Genomic DNA, 14,713 nt, shown 5'->3' on the forward strand with positions numbered 1-14,713 from the left:
TCCCGCGGAAAATGTCACGTAAAATACTGAGGTAGCCATTTTTCCAATCGCTTCTTATGAGAAACCAATTGCCTCGACGGATATATTATTGAATATATATGTTAAAAACACCTTGAGGATGGATCCTAAACAACGTTTGCCGTGTTTCTGTCAATATTATGGAGCAAATTTTGAAAAAAGCAGCATTTTCCGGTTGATTTCTCAGCCAAGCATGATGAAGAAACGGGAGCTATTTCGCCTAAAAAAGTAATATTTTTGGAAAAAAGGAACATTTGCTATCTAACTGGGTGAAATGCTAACTGAGTGAAAGCATCTGAAGTTCTTCAAAGGTAAATTATTTAATTTGGTTGCTTTTCTTTTTTTCGTGAAAATGTTGCCTGCTGCCAGCAGAGCCTAGCATAGCATTATGCCGTGATAAATTTACACACATGCTTGTCTAGCGTTGGCTGTAACGCATATTTTGAAAATCTGAGGTGAGTGTTGTTTAACAAAAGGCTAAGCTTGTGTTTGAATATATTTATTTCATTTCATTTGCGATTTTCATGAATAGGAAAAGTTTCTAGGGGTATTTATGTCCTCTGCGTTATACTAATGCGTTTGAGGCTATGATTACGCTCCCGGATACGGTTTTGCTCGTCGCAAGAATTAACAAGGGTTGTTTACCATTGAGTCTAAAATTTATCTGGTTGTAGCTACTGTATTATAGTACTAACCAGTGTGGCAGATTTTAAGTAAAAAATAACCACAAGTATGAATAACTTACCCAAACTGTCCATACAAACATAATTAAATCGCTCTATTGGAAAACAGGTCTAAAGACAGATACAAATTGTGAGAAACATTTTCTTTCTCCATTATCTTGTAAACCCTACCCATATGAAAAAAGAATGCAGTCAGAGTGCAGTATTACTGCATGAATTTTAAAGCGCAGTATAACCACGGACAGATAGAAGGGACCAGATGTCGCACAGGATGTATAAATCTGAAGCCTCTTTTTAGAACGTTCAAATAGGGTGATGAGAGGAAGTCCAGTGGGATAATAATAATTCTTTGTCTGATTTCACACATGTACACGTGTGTAAATTGGAAATACATTTTTTTTGCGTATCCCTCAGAGTTGGGTCACTGCCAGGGTCTGCCATTTCAAACAGTGACTGTGACGCAATTAGGGTTATGTGCCTTGCTCAAAGGCAGATAGGGGATTCGAACTAGCGACTTTTCGGTTACTGACCCAATTCTCTAACCGATAGGCTACCTGCCAGCCACATAAGAGAGAAGATGGAGCAAGATAAAACTTTTCTGAAATTCTGCAAATTTTCTCATTGATGAAACATTAGATCTCAATGCAAGGTTATTTTCCCTAAACCAGAATCTGTTACGAACGCTGTGCAATAAGTTTTGTAGACTTTGCCAACATTTCAAAAATTGTGTTGTTTAGGAGTGCAAGGGTCAATTGAGTTATTGTACACACGCAATTCACAGAGAAGACGTTCCCTAACAGATATGCAAATGCATGCTCAAACATGCCAATAGGATCTCGCTAGCTCGTGCTCTGCCCACCTCCTTGCTTGTTCTGCCCACTATACTAAATTTACTCCCATTGGAAAGGACGCAGATGAGATATCTTCGGTTAGTTACCGGTATATTTGGTATAACTGCAGTTCAAGTGCAGTACACTGCAGTTATGCTGCAATAACTGTGTCAACAATACCACAGTTGACTGCAGTCACTAACTTACTGCAGTTTAAGTATTTGATTTGTGTGTAAGGGTATTGTTTAGCCTGCCTAAGACCTTTGTGTAAAAGAAGGCTCATGTCCTCTGTTTTACCCGGCAAAAGGGGGTGGTATAGCTTACAGAGGGAAGTGCAGTAGGTTGGACCTCTTCATTACTTGCCTAGCTCAGAAAGTACACTGAAGAAAAATATAAAAGCAACATGCATAATTTCTACGATTTTACAAAATTACAGTTCATAAAAGGAAATCAGTCAATTAAATACATTCATTTGGCACTAATCTATTGATTGCACATGACTGGTAGTACAGATCTGCACCCGTTGATCGCAGATATAAAATAAAAAGTAGGGGTGTTGATCAGAACTAGTCAGTATCTGGTGTGACCCATTTGCCTCATGTAGCATGACACATCTCCTTCAAATCAAAGGTTATTTGTCAAATGCAACAGGTGTGTGTGTGTGTGTATGTATATATATATATATATATATATATATATATATATATATATATATATATATATATATATATATATATGGTCAGGCTGTTTGGTGTGACTGTTGTCCCACTTCAATGGCTGTGCGAAGTTGCTGGATATTGGTGGGAACTGGAACACGCTGTTGTACACGTCGATCCACAGCATCCCGAACATGCTCAATGGATGACATGTCTGTTGAGTATGCAGGCCATGAAAGAACTGGGACATTTTTCAGCTTCCAGGAATTGTGTACAGATCCTTGCGACATGGGGCCGTGCATTATCATGCATGAGGTGATGGCGGCGGATGAATGGCACGACAATCGACCTCAGGATCTCGTCACGTTATCTCTGTGCAGTTAAATTGCCATAGATAGAATGCAATTGTGTTCGTTGTCCGTAGCTTATGCAAGCCCATACCATAACCCCACCACGGGGTAGTCTGGTGACAATGTTGACATCACCAAACCGAATTCCCACACAACTCCATACACGCAGTCTGCCATCTACCCTGTACTGTTAAAACTGGGATTCATCTGTGAAGAGCACATTTTCCCACTAAAGTCTGTTATGACGCTGAACTGCTGTCAAGACCCTGGTAAGGACGATGAGCACGCAGTTGAGCTTCACTGAGACGGTTTCTGACAGTTTGTACAGAAATTCTTTGGTTGTGCAAACCCACAGTTTCATCAGACTTCGGATGACTGGTCTCAGACGATACCGCAGGTGAAGATGTATGTGGAGGTCCTGGGCTAGTGTGGTTACACATGGTTTGCGGTTGTGAGGCCGCTTGGACGTATTGCCAAATTCTCAAACGACGTCGGAGGTGGCTTATGGTAGAGAAATTAACATTCAATTATCTGGCAACAACTCTGGTGGACATGCCTGCAGTCAGCATGCCAATTGCATGTTCCCTCAACTTGACATCTGCAGCATTGTGTTTTGTGACAAAACTGCACATTTTAGAGTGGCATTTCATTGTCCCCAGCACAAGGTGTACATGTGATCATGCTTTTTAATCTGCTTCTTGATATGCCAGACCTGTCAGGTGGATTAATTATCTTTGCAAATGTGAAATGCTCACTGTCAGGGATGTAAACACATTTGTGCGCAAAATTTGAGAAAAAAGCTTTTTGTGCATATGGCAAACTTCTGGTGCCTTTTATTTCAGCTCGTGAAACATGGGACCAACACTTTACATGTTGCATTTATATTTTTGTTTGGTTTTATTTTAGCCTATATTTGCATGACTGTTGAAGATGGTGAGCATTTTCCTTCCCGATATAGGGCAAGAGCTCTCGTTATAACGATAAACAGGCATCAAAGTAGGCAGTGGTGTAAAGTACTTAAGTAAAAAATACTTTCAAGTACTACTTAAGTAGATTTCTGAGGTATGCTATTTTTATTTTTGTCAACTTTTACTTTTATTTCACTCCATACATTTTCCCTGACACCCAAAAGTATTTGTTACATTTTGAATGCTTAGCAGGACAGGAAACTTGTCAAATTCATGCACTTATCAAGAGAACAGCCCTGGTCGTCATCCCTATTGCTTCTGATCTGGCGGACTCACTAAACACAAAGGCTTCATATGGAGCGTGCCCCTGGTTCTCCGTAAATAATGAAAAAAATAATGAAATAAATAAAAACAAGAAAATAGTTTAATATAAGGAATTTGAAATTACTTTTACATTTGATACTTGAGTACATTTTAGCAATTACATTTACTTTTGATACTTAAGTATATTTAAAACCAAATACTTTTAGACTTTTACTCAAGTAGTATTTTACTGGTTGACTTTCACTTTTACTTTAGTCATTTTCTATTAAGCTGTCTTTACTTTTACTCAAGTATGAGAATTGGGTACTTTTTCAACCACTGGAAGTAGGTCGGGCAAAGTTTTTTTTTTTCATGTATTTTTTTAAAACTACAGTAGTGGGCCTATGTTGTAAATGTGAACTCTTTCTGAATTAAGGTTTGTGAATAAAGATAACCTAGACTAATGACGGGGTCTCCTAGGTACGCCACTATTGTTCAGTTAGGGTTGTTTGCACCTGATTGCATCAGTCAGAGGTAGTGTTTCCAAATGACAAATTTGTGATAATTCTGCTGATCTATTTCAGCTCAGCTAAAGATCCCAGTTATTCAGAGACCTGTTTAGGCTTCCAGTCTTTTCTGAGCGGCGCAGTAGGTTAACCCGGCACTGTGGTTAGCTAGGAACATTTGCATTGTGGGTGCTATGTACAAACATTGTTGGCCCAGGAATGCACAGCTTGGCTGTGAAATGCACAGCAGGCCTGTGACTCATTGTTCCTTCTAACAAACCTCTCCAACAAACCAGTTTCCCTGTTCTAAGACCCTCCCTATCTACACAGGTTAGACAAACCCTCTGTTACGTGCTGCTTTTACTTATTTATTGAAAAGAGTCAGTCAAACAATGACGTATGCCTGGGGAAGGCCCTTTCCTGTTCAGAATGACGATGCCCCTGTGCACAAAGCTAGGTCCATACAGAAATGGTTTGTCAAGATCGGTGTGAAAGAACTTGACTGCCTGCAAAGAGCCCTGACCTCAACTCCATTGAACACCTTTGGGAAGAATTGGAACGCCGACTGCAAGCCAGGCTTAATCGTCCAACATCAGTGCCCGACCTCACTAATGCTCTAGTGGCTGAAGGAAGCAAGTCCCTGCAGAAATATTACAACGTCTAGTAGAAAGCCTTCCCAGAAAAGTGGAAGCTGTTATAGCAGCAAAGGGGGGACCAACTCCATATTAATGCCCATGATTTGTTTGAGATGTTTGACGAGCAGGTGTCCACATACTTCTGGTCATATAGTGTAGGTCTGAAAACAACACTAAAATAGAATACAGTAAGGAATAAAGTGGAAGTAACCTAAACTGCTTTTCTAAATACTCAATGCACTTGACATTTGTATGGAGGGAACTCATCTCATTCATTGCCAATGTGTACATATTCAGCCAAGTTCTGCATTCATTTAAATATTTGCCCATTGCCAACACTCTTTGCTGGATCACACACTCACACACAACTACCCTGTTCTCACTAGCTGTGTCCTCAGCAGTGCTAGGGCCTGAGAGGCTGCCTTTCCTGGTCAGCTCGGTCAGCCCAGGGTCTGAATCCTAATGCTGAGTGACACTGGCAGCAACACTGCATCCCCACCCGGGTTGACCCTGTCCCTGGGACATGGGCCGAGGACCCAAGTCACCTGCCCAGAGAATTGGTTCTGTCAGGGCCAGAGGGTAGAATAACTGCTGCCTGGGCTGGTAGCACTGACTTTCCCTCAAGCTCAGGGCTCAGGGGAGATCTGCTCTGTCCATCAAGACCCAGTTTGTTCCTGCCCTCTCTCATGTTCGCTCTCTTCATCTTGGGGACTGCATTGTCTTCCCATTCCCTTCATTAACACACCAGCAATCCTATTAGCTTAGCTGTCCCTGGCAACCTTCCACTGTGCCAGCCAGCCCTTTACGCTTATAGTCAACAATACATCTCCCAAGCAGTTCCCTCAAGCAGAGTAGGCCAAAGACAGCCCTCTTGTTTTTCTTTCGACAACAGAGCCTTCAGCTTTAAGATGTTCATATTGTTTTGTTTGAGTTCAAAGGCTGTCATGACGAGGAATAGCTTTTGCTCCCCTACTTCCTTTAAGTGATGTCATAGAGTTTCTAAACCCAGAGATGCAACATCGCAAGACTTCCAGGAACGCTCTCGAAGCAGACCAGGCCAGAGTTTGTGGTTCGAGGAGGCAGTGAGGGAAGTGAAAAGTTATTCCTTAGGTTGTGCTTTTAGATGAAGAAAATGTAAAACTAAGATTCAAGCTTATGTCTTAAGTATTTGAGCATGTTATTACTCCAACATCGTGAACGTGACGAATTGAAAATTTGTATTTTTTTTATCCAAAACTACTTTATAGCAAAGGAATGCCTTTGATTTGACGGCCTGCACATGCGCAATTCAGCGTGAGATGACCGTTAGACACGATTACGTGTTTCAGCGCATGAGCTTAGCTAGCCAACGTCACCTACAACCGTGATCAGGGATTTCTATTGGAGTAGCAGTTTCTGGTAATCTTCATACTGTACTGTCTTTTGGTGACATACATACATCCTCAACCACAAGGTCATATTCTATTTCAACTATGAGATTTCTGCCACGAATGGTGTATTTCAAAATGTACATTTTTGCACAACACAATTAAAAACCACTTGGTTATGTCCGTGAACCGCAAGCTAGAGAGCACAGTAATTGCCTTCAACGTAATGTGTGGCCGCTGCATTGACAGTCAGTTGACAGACACTCATTCAACACCTGGCTGTGGCAGTCTGGTGGCCTTAGGCTGGTCAGAGATGGAGGAGGCGGCCTGCGCAGGGCTGTCCTGCCTTGGCCGATGGAGTCATGTTTCCCCCCCTGGCTGCCTGGCTCGCACACAGAAATGAGAGCTGGGAGAAGGAGAGAGAGAGGCAGTGCCATTCCTGGCCCTGCTCGAGCTGGTGCCCCTGGGGGCCCTGTGAAGAGCGAGCCTGCCATTAGAAAAGGGGGCCCATGCAGAGGTAGTCCTACAGTACTCCTTCCAACAGTCAGCCTAATTATGATCGTGTGCTTACATGTTCCAAGCCTGGGGGTGATATCCTACTAAGAGAACAGAGCTCCATTGATAGGCAGCCTGTTCCAGCTTTTGTTTATTTCAGAAATAGGCAAAAGTTTGGCCTAGTTTAGTATATCTCCAGATATTCCTTGACTGGATCAGGTTGAATGCAAAGCACTTGCACATCCAATGTTTTCCCTACATGGATAAATTGCTCATGTAGCCTACTTCCATGGGAAATAGGCCCACCGGTAATGCTTTGTGTCAGAAAGTTTTAAATAATGATTGGTGTTTTGGTCCACAGCTAATTCAGTCCTCTCATGTCCCAGGGAACCTTATACTAGAGCCATTACAGTTGTGTACAGCATTGCTGCATTGTCTTTTTACAGTACATAGGGTCTGGGTTTTGACAGGCCCTCTCGTCATCGTGTCAAGTTGGTTGGTAGCTTGTAATTAGGCTAATTGCATTTGTGAAGTGGACCGCCGTTCAGTCTTGACAGTAGTTCTGGTGTTGCGTGTACTAGTGACTGTATTTCTCCTCCCCCACACTAAAAGGGTTCTGTTAAATGAGGCAGGACCCTGGTGTGTCTGGGTAGGATCATCTAAAGCACCTCTATCACATTCTAGTCTACAAAGACGTGTGGGGTGCACCACTGTTCTCAAGGGCATGTTCCTCTTTTCATTCCCACTCTGTAGAGCAGCCAGGAGAGAGGTAATAAGAGTGAGACAATCTGAGAGCGAGGGACAGCAAGCTTGCGGACTGGTAGAATGGTGTCGGCAGACGGGGAAGGTGGTGCGTTAGGAGAAGAACAGAATGATCAGTTCTGTGAGGGTTTATGCTGCTTTAGCTGACCTGGTTTACTTTTCCCTGATTCCAGCCTACCTTCACAGGGTGTGTTCTCTGTGACTGGCTTCGCCACACGTGTTTTTAGGTGACCATCCAAGAAAGATGGGTCTAGGTAGGTTACAAGGTAGATGCTGAGCCTTGCAGTTCTGCTCTAGATCCTGTTCTTCCTGTGCCAGCCTCTCTTCCTCCTCCTCCTGTCTGCCTGGCTGACTGAAGCAGCAACACATCCTCCCAGTTCTGTACCTGTTACTAGGTGATACATAAAAGCAGCTGCCGCTTGTTTCCTCAGGGCTCTCAGGAGAGCCTGACTTCAGAGAAACATGGAGCTGAGCAGCTAGGAGAGGAGAGGCTTGGTGGGATGCAGCCAGGAGAGGAGAGGCTTGGTGGGATGCAGCCAGGAGAGGAGAGGCTTGGTGGGGTGCAGCCAGGGGAGGAGAGGCTTGGTGGGGTGCAGCCAGGGGAGGAGAGGCTTGGTGGGGTGCAGCCAGGGGAGGAGAGGCTTGGTGGGGTGCAGCCAGGAGAGGAGAGGCTTGGTGGGGTGCAGCCAGGAGAGGAGAGGCTTGGTGGGGTGCAGCCAGGAGAGGAGAGGCTTGGTGGGGTGCAGCCAGGGGAGGAGAGGCTTGGTGGGGTGCAGCCAGGAGAGGAGAGGCTTGGTGGGATGCAGCCAGGGGAGGAGAGGCTTGGTGGGATGCAGCCAGGGGAGGAGAGGCTTGGTGGGATGCAGCCAGGGGAGGAGAGGCTTGGTGGGATGCAGCCAGGGGAGGAGAGGCTTGGTGGGATGCAGCCAGGGGAGGAGAGGCTTGGTGGGATGCAGCCAGGAGAGGAGAGGCTTGGTGGGATGCAGCCAGGGGAGGAGAGGCTTGGTGGGATGCAGCCAGGGGAGGAGAGGCTTGGTGGGGTGCAGCCAGGGGAGGAGAGGCTTGGTGGGGTGCAGCCAGGGGAGGAGAGGCTTGGTGGGGTGCAGCCAGGGGAGGAGAGGCTTGGTGGGGTGCAGCCAGGGGAGGAGAGGCTTGGTGGGATGCAGCCAGGGGAGGAGAGGCTTGGTGGGATGCAGCCAGGGGAGGAGAGGCTTGGTGGGATGCAGCCAGGGAGGAGAGGCTTGGTGGGATGCAGCCAGGAGAGGAGAGGCTTGGTGGGATGCAGCCAGGAGAGGAGAGGCTTGGTGGGATGCAGCCAGGAGAGGAGAGGCTTGGTGGGATGCAGCCAGGAGAGGAGAGGCTTGGTGGGATGCAGCCAGGGGAGGAGAGGCTTGGTGGGATGCAGCCAGGGGAGGAGAGGCTTGGTGGGATGCAGCCAGGGGAGGAGAGGCTTGGTGGGATGCAGCCAGGGGAGGAGAGGCTTGGTGGGGTGCAGCCAGGGGAGGAGAGGCTTGGTGGGGTGCAGCCAGGGGAGGAGAGGCTTGGTGGGGTGCAGCCAGGGGAGGAGAGGCTTGGTGGTGTGCAATGAGGAGCTAAGTTCAGGGTCGTTCGTGTATGTTGCATGTACTTACTATGTGATTAGAGACAGCCAAGCCTCACGGGCATGGAGGGGATATTTGAGTGCGTTTGTGCGTTGAGTTCAGAATTTGGTAGAGAAATGGAGCTAATATCCCTATTCTGAACCTCTCTTGTTTGTCTCCTTCTTGGGATGTACTTGATGAGGTAGGCAGGGTGCAGCAGAAAAAATGAGCAAGGCTAGCTTTTTAAGCCCAGTCACACTCCACTGTTTTCCCTCTCTCCTCTCATCCCTCTGGGCTTGGTGTCAGTTTTGCAGACAGGTCAGGGTTTTCTCTGCTGCCATGGAAAGTTTCCCTCCCTCCGTCTCTGCCTGTGAGTGCAGTCTGCCTGTCATGGGCATTGTGAGTGTCAGTGCTCTCTATGGAGGATAGACCCTACTTTCTGTGTTCTGTTTCCCTTATCTCCCTTTCGATTACCCATTTCAGACCGAAGATGTAGTAGCATATACAGTCGGGCAAAAAAGTATTTAGTCAGCCACCAATTGTGCAAGTTCTCCCACTTAAAAAGATGAGAGGCCTGTAATTTTCAGCATAACTACACTTCAACTATGACAGAAAAATTACAAAAAAAAATCCAGAAAATCACATTGTAGGATTTTTACTTAATTTATTTGCAAATTGTGGTGGAAAATAAGTATTTGGTCAATACCAAAAGTTTCTCAATATGTTATATACCCTTTGTTGGCAATGACAGAGGTCAAATGTTTTCTGTAAGTCTTCACAAGGTTTTCCCACACTGTTGCTGGTATTTTGGCCCATCCCTCCATAAAGATCTTCTCCAGAGCAGTGATGTTTTGGGGCTAATGCTGGGCAACACGGACTTTCAACTGCCTCCAAAGATTTTCTATGGGGTTGAGATCTGGAGACTGGCTAGGCCACCTACCCCTTTCAGATATACCAAGAAGTTGGTATAAAAAGCATGCATGATAAATTACAGGGATTTTTGACCAAGAGTCCCGCCTGGATCAGCCATTTTCTATATTTTAATTAACTCATGCAAATAAATAAAACCCTGGGTTACGTCTAGTGTGGGTTGCATCTAGTGTGTTGTGATGGCATCATATGCTGTTTTATAACGTGTGTGTCTTTGTTCCATTCCTATGATCAGGCAGAAAGTAGGCTATGTTGGGCAGAGTATGAGTGTGTTCTATTGAGATCCATGTCGTGGCTCTATGTGGACAGGGAAAGTGTGAAAGGCCCTCTTACAGGGTCTCCTCTTCCTGCTTTAATAAGCCACTTGCTTTTATATATTGCACTCAGGGCTCACATTACGGGGCTTATGTCCCTCTGTTTCCACTGGCCTCAGCACCCTCACTGAGTGCTATGCTAGCTGGAGCTAGGCTGGTATGTAAGCTGCACGGCTGTTGTCCCTGTGTTGTGTTGCCTGTCTCTGTCTGTATGTGGAGTGTTTACGTGAACCCCAGTCATTCTGGACCCGAGCCAATTTGGAGGCATTGCCCCAGACTTTTACAAGCTAACAGGATTCTATTAGGCCTGTGTCAGGCTTTCCACTCTGGGCTTGATGTTGTATGGGCCTGGTAGATATGGCAACATCCCCCTGTTCAATTTGCTAGTCACTAAGGGCCCGGGGATCGAACCCACTACCCTGGCGTTAATGCAGCTGAGCCACAGAAGGACCACATCAGCAGCAATAGGTCACAAGTAATGGTCTAAAGTCGGCGAAGGCTTATGTGGAGTTTGTGCACAACTCCCACCCCTTACATGTTCTGCCCCTCCCTCTCGAAAAATAAGTTTATCTCGAGACTAACCTGGTTGACCCCAATTAGTCCACTGGTCGACTGCTGTTGGTCGACTGCTGTTGGTCGACTGCTGTTGGTCGACTGCTGTTGGTCGACTGCTGTGTGTGTGTGTGTGTGTGTGTGTGTGTGTGTGTGTGTGTGTGTGTGTGTGTATCAAGCATACATTGGCTTTTAGTCTATTGGTACGTACGTACCAACCACTCTGTGAACTTATCCATTGCGGAGGTCTAGACTAAAAGCCAATGTATGCTTGATTCTACAATGTGGTCTGAGGCTTCATATGGAGGGTGTATCAATTGCAGAGGCCAAATCGTGCTCTGTACCACATCACCATCACTTTCTTGACAACAGCTTTGAACTGCTCCACAAAGTGCAAGATGTATGAATGCCCTGACTTCTGAGGCCATATCACTGTAAATGCCGCATGGCCAATGCAGATGTCGGATTGACCATGCTGCCAGATGCACAATACACTTCTCTCTCCAGAATGCGCTCTCTCCTGCCAATTTGTGCACATTCATTGTTTCATAACTTCGTTGTGGGAGTTGTTTGCGTTTGATTGTTTAGTGTAGATCAATTCCCCATGACATGTTTCACCCGTGGACACAGAGTGGACACATTGTTTGAGGAGTGCACAACCTATGTTACATTTGTGAGAAACAAGTTTTGCTTTATTTAATTCCATCCGTTCTGTCAATTTAGTCATTGACAGGAGCACTGAAAACAAAAGACAATGTTGAGTAAAGATGCACACACATAGAAGTGGTCCTACCTGGCCTGCTCGCAAATGTAGGCATATAAATGTGCCCATTTGGGGATCTGATAGTATTTCTGATTGGCTTAACACACCACCACTCAGTCATGTTTTCTTCACCTCAAACAGCAAGCAAACTATCTGTTTTTACATCCATTGAGAATTACAGTAGTTCCTCAATGTATTAGAAAAATCTTTCGAGCTCTCTCCCTTTCGACAACCACTCGGAGTGAAAGGGTAAAATGTAATGCTCTGATCCAGTGGAAATGTCATAAAATAGGCTGCTTGACTTAGGAAATTGGTTCTGGTACTGTTTATATTTAGGTGCAGGAGCACCACAATACTTACTTCATGTAAAAAAATATATATATTAAAAAATAAATAAATGTATACCCCATTTTCTCCCCAATTTTGTGGTATCCAATTGTCTCATCGCTGCAACTCCCGTATGGACTCGGGAGAGGTGAAGGTTGAGACCCGTGCGTCCTCCGAAACACAACCCAAACAAGCCGCACTGCTTCTTCACACAATGCCGACTTAACCTGGATGCCAGCCACACCAATGTGTCGGAGGAAACACTGTGCACCTGGTGACCGTGTCAGCATGCACTTCGCTCGGCCTGCTATTGGAATTGCCAGTGCACGATAGGACAAGGACATCCCTGCCGGCCAAACCCTCCCATAATCCGGACAACGTGCCTTAAACCACTGCGCCACTCGGGAGGCCCTCGCCACAATACTTTTGAGCTAATATTCTATAAGTGGAACAGGAGCTCAAGCAGTAGAACATTTGAAGTGCCGGGATTTAGGGCCCAGAATATTTTATACAATGTTGAAAGTTTACTAGTGCAAGCTTTGGGTAGAACCCAGTTAAATAGTTGATACAATGTTTCAAGTTTGTTGTACCTGCAGGCTGCAATGTCTTTATTTGTTTCCTTTATGGAGGCTCTTTTCACATAGTTGGCAATAGCAACAGAAGTTACTTTTTAGGGTTATCATTTTTATTTAGATTTTTATTTAGATTTGGATAGAATTTTGATTAACTACATGACAATGATTTTTGAGAAGACATTATTGTAAATTTAAAATAATCTGTTTCACATGCCATGCAGATCGGTAGAAATGATAAGATACATTTTCATTCCACATGAATGCTGACTCCATGTGTTATTACAAGCAACTTCCGGAGAGTGATGGCAGAATCTGAAAGCCAGAAGGAGCGGGAGGAGAATAGTTGGGTCAGGTTTTTTTCTTCTGGTTATCTGGATCTCTGGCGTATACTTGAGGCATCAAACCATAAGGTTAAGGCATCAGACAAGCTCAATGCATAGAGTTGATTTTATTAAAGCACATGGGGTGTCTATTGAAAAATACATGCTTAAAAATGTTTAGCAATCAATTGGTTGAAAGAACAGACGACTTTCGGTCGACCAAGATTTTTGGGGGGGTGGGAACAGGCCTAGTGAGAGGAAACAAACACCCCCCCTCTTCCTCCCAGCCCGCAATTCAGGGCGTTCCTGCATATGGGCATACCCCCCCCTCCCTCAAGCATCCCATTGGTTACTTCATGAACACCGCCCCCTCAAGCATCTCATTGGTTCCTGCATGAATGCACAGTTTGCTCGCGACACTTTGTGCTAATTAGCTTGCTAGCTACCACATGGTATCACTCCTGATGTCGCTCTTAACGGAGTACTTCTTAGGACTAGCTGGCTCATAGTGTCCTTCTGCCAAACACCTGCCCTCGCCGTCGTTAAACAGAACTGCGGGAAAACAATGTGACAGGTGGGGGGGTGAAGGGTACTACCGGTATGTACTAGCCACCTCTTCTTCTGTGGGGTTTATTGGTGGTTGGCCTCCAACTTTATGGTGCATTACTGCCATCTACTGTACTGGTGTGCCCCTGCCTCCCGCCTATGTACTGGAGTCATAGCTTAAAAATGTACAAATAGATGTATAAATAGGTGGTTGAACGCCCCGAATTGCAGGCGGCATTTGGACCCTTCTCCTCAGATTGCGTCTCTGACTCTGTCACATTAAGATGAGGGTTGGTGACGATTTCAAAAACTGTTCTGGGAATGGGACAGCTAAATCGGGGCTGAAGTCATGTAGTGTACACCCGGATTAGTCGTTTTTATTTTCCTTAAAATGATCATGAGTATTGTATTGTAGGCTACATCATTGAAAACTTAAGTCTTTTGGGGGGGGGGTTCTGTTTTCTCACTGAAAAGTGTTTCTTGTTCTCTTAGCCTTCGTTGGAGCTTTAAAAAATGAAATAAACTTTTTTTCCTGAATGTTTCAGCACCGGGGACTCTGGATGTGGCTGCGTTATTGATGACATATTAGTCAGTCTTTTTGATTAGAACATATGGATTGTTTTTGTAGGCTACCTATTTCATTTATGGATCAAGCCTTAGCAGTCATTCTGATCTCTTTCCCAATGATCAGTGCTTTAGTTTATTATGTTTCTTTCCAGCAGTTCTGAATTTCCGATGCACCCGACTAAGTTTTTCTGTGCCATAGCCTTTTGATTTGAACATTTTTGAAAAAGTTTTTGTGTGTACTAGGCTATTGGATTTCATTTATTCATTTATTCATTCATTTATTTAGTTAGAGCACTTTGGTTTAACTAATAAATATGTTGAAATGGAACCAAATGACCCGTTTCTGATAGATGGGCTATATGGTCTATTACCGTATAGGTTGAATGTGATAGTCGACCTATAACCAGCCTGAGTAGGCCTGTAACTCCATTCCTATTCTATTCCGAGTAGAGAAATGTTATCAAATTGGAAATGAGCTTTTATCAGGCTGGTTAATGCAATGCATGTCTGTTGAATTTGGAAAGATCCACTTGCACTTGGCCCCGCCCCACCTACTCAGGCAAATCCTATACATTTCAAAACTGAGCACATGTTGGTGCTCATCGGTCGTTTTGAATGGAAATTACCTATAGCCTCGACTCCAATGTCTATGGCATGACAATGATAGAGGAGTTGACTAAACCAAGCTAAGACGGGCCTAAATAAAGTAGTTATGACTAGATATTT

General features: G+C 44.7%; 1 protein-coding gene across 1 annotated transcript in view; it reads left to right on the plus strand.

The window, feature by feature from the left end:
- The window catches only part of LOC118371587 (ubiquitin-conjugating enzyme E2 R2-like), a 36,625-nt gene that overhangs the window by 3,653 nt on the left and 18,259 nt on the right, over positions 1-14,713 (plus strand). The gene's annotated exons all lie outside the window — the stretch shown is intronic.

This window comes from Oncorhynchus keta, chromosome 26 (assembly GCF_023373465.1).
Source record: "Oncorhynchus keta strain PuntledgeMale-10-30-2019 chromosome 26, Oket_V2, whole genome shotgun sequence".
Lineage (NCBI taxonomy): Eukaryota > Metazoa > Chordata > Actinopteri > Salmoniformes > Salmonidae > Oncorhynchus > Oncorhynchus keta.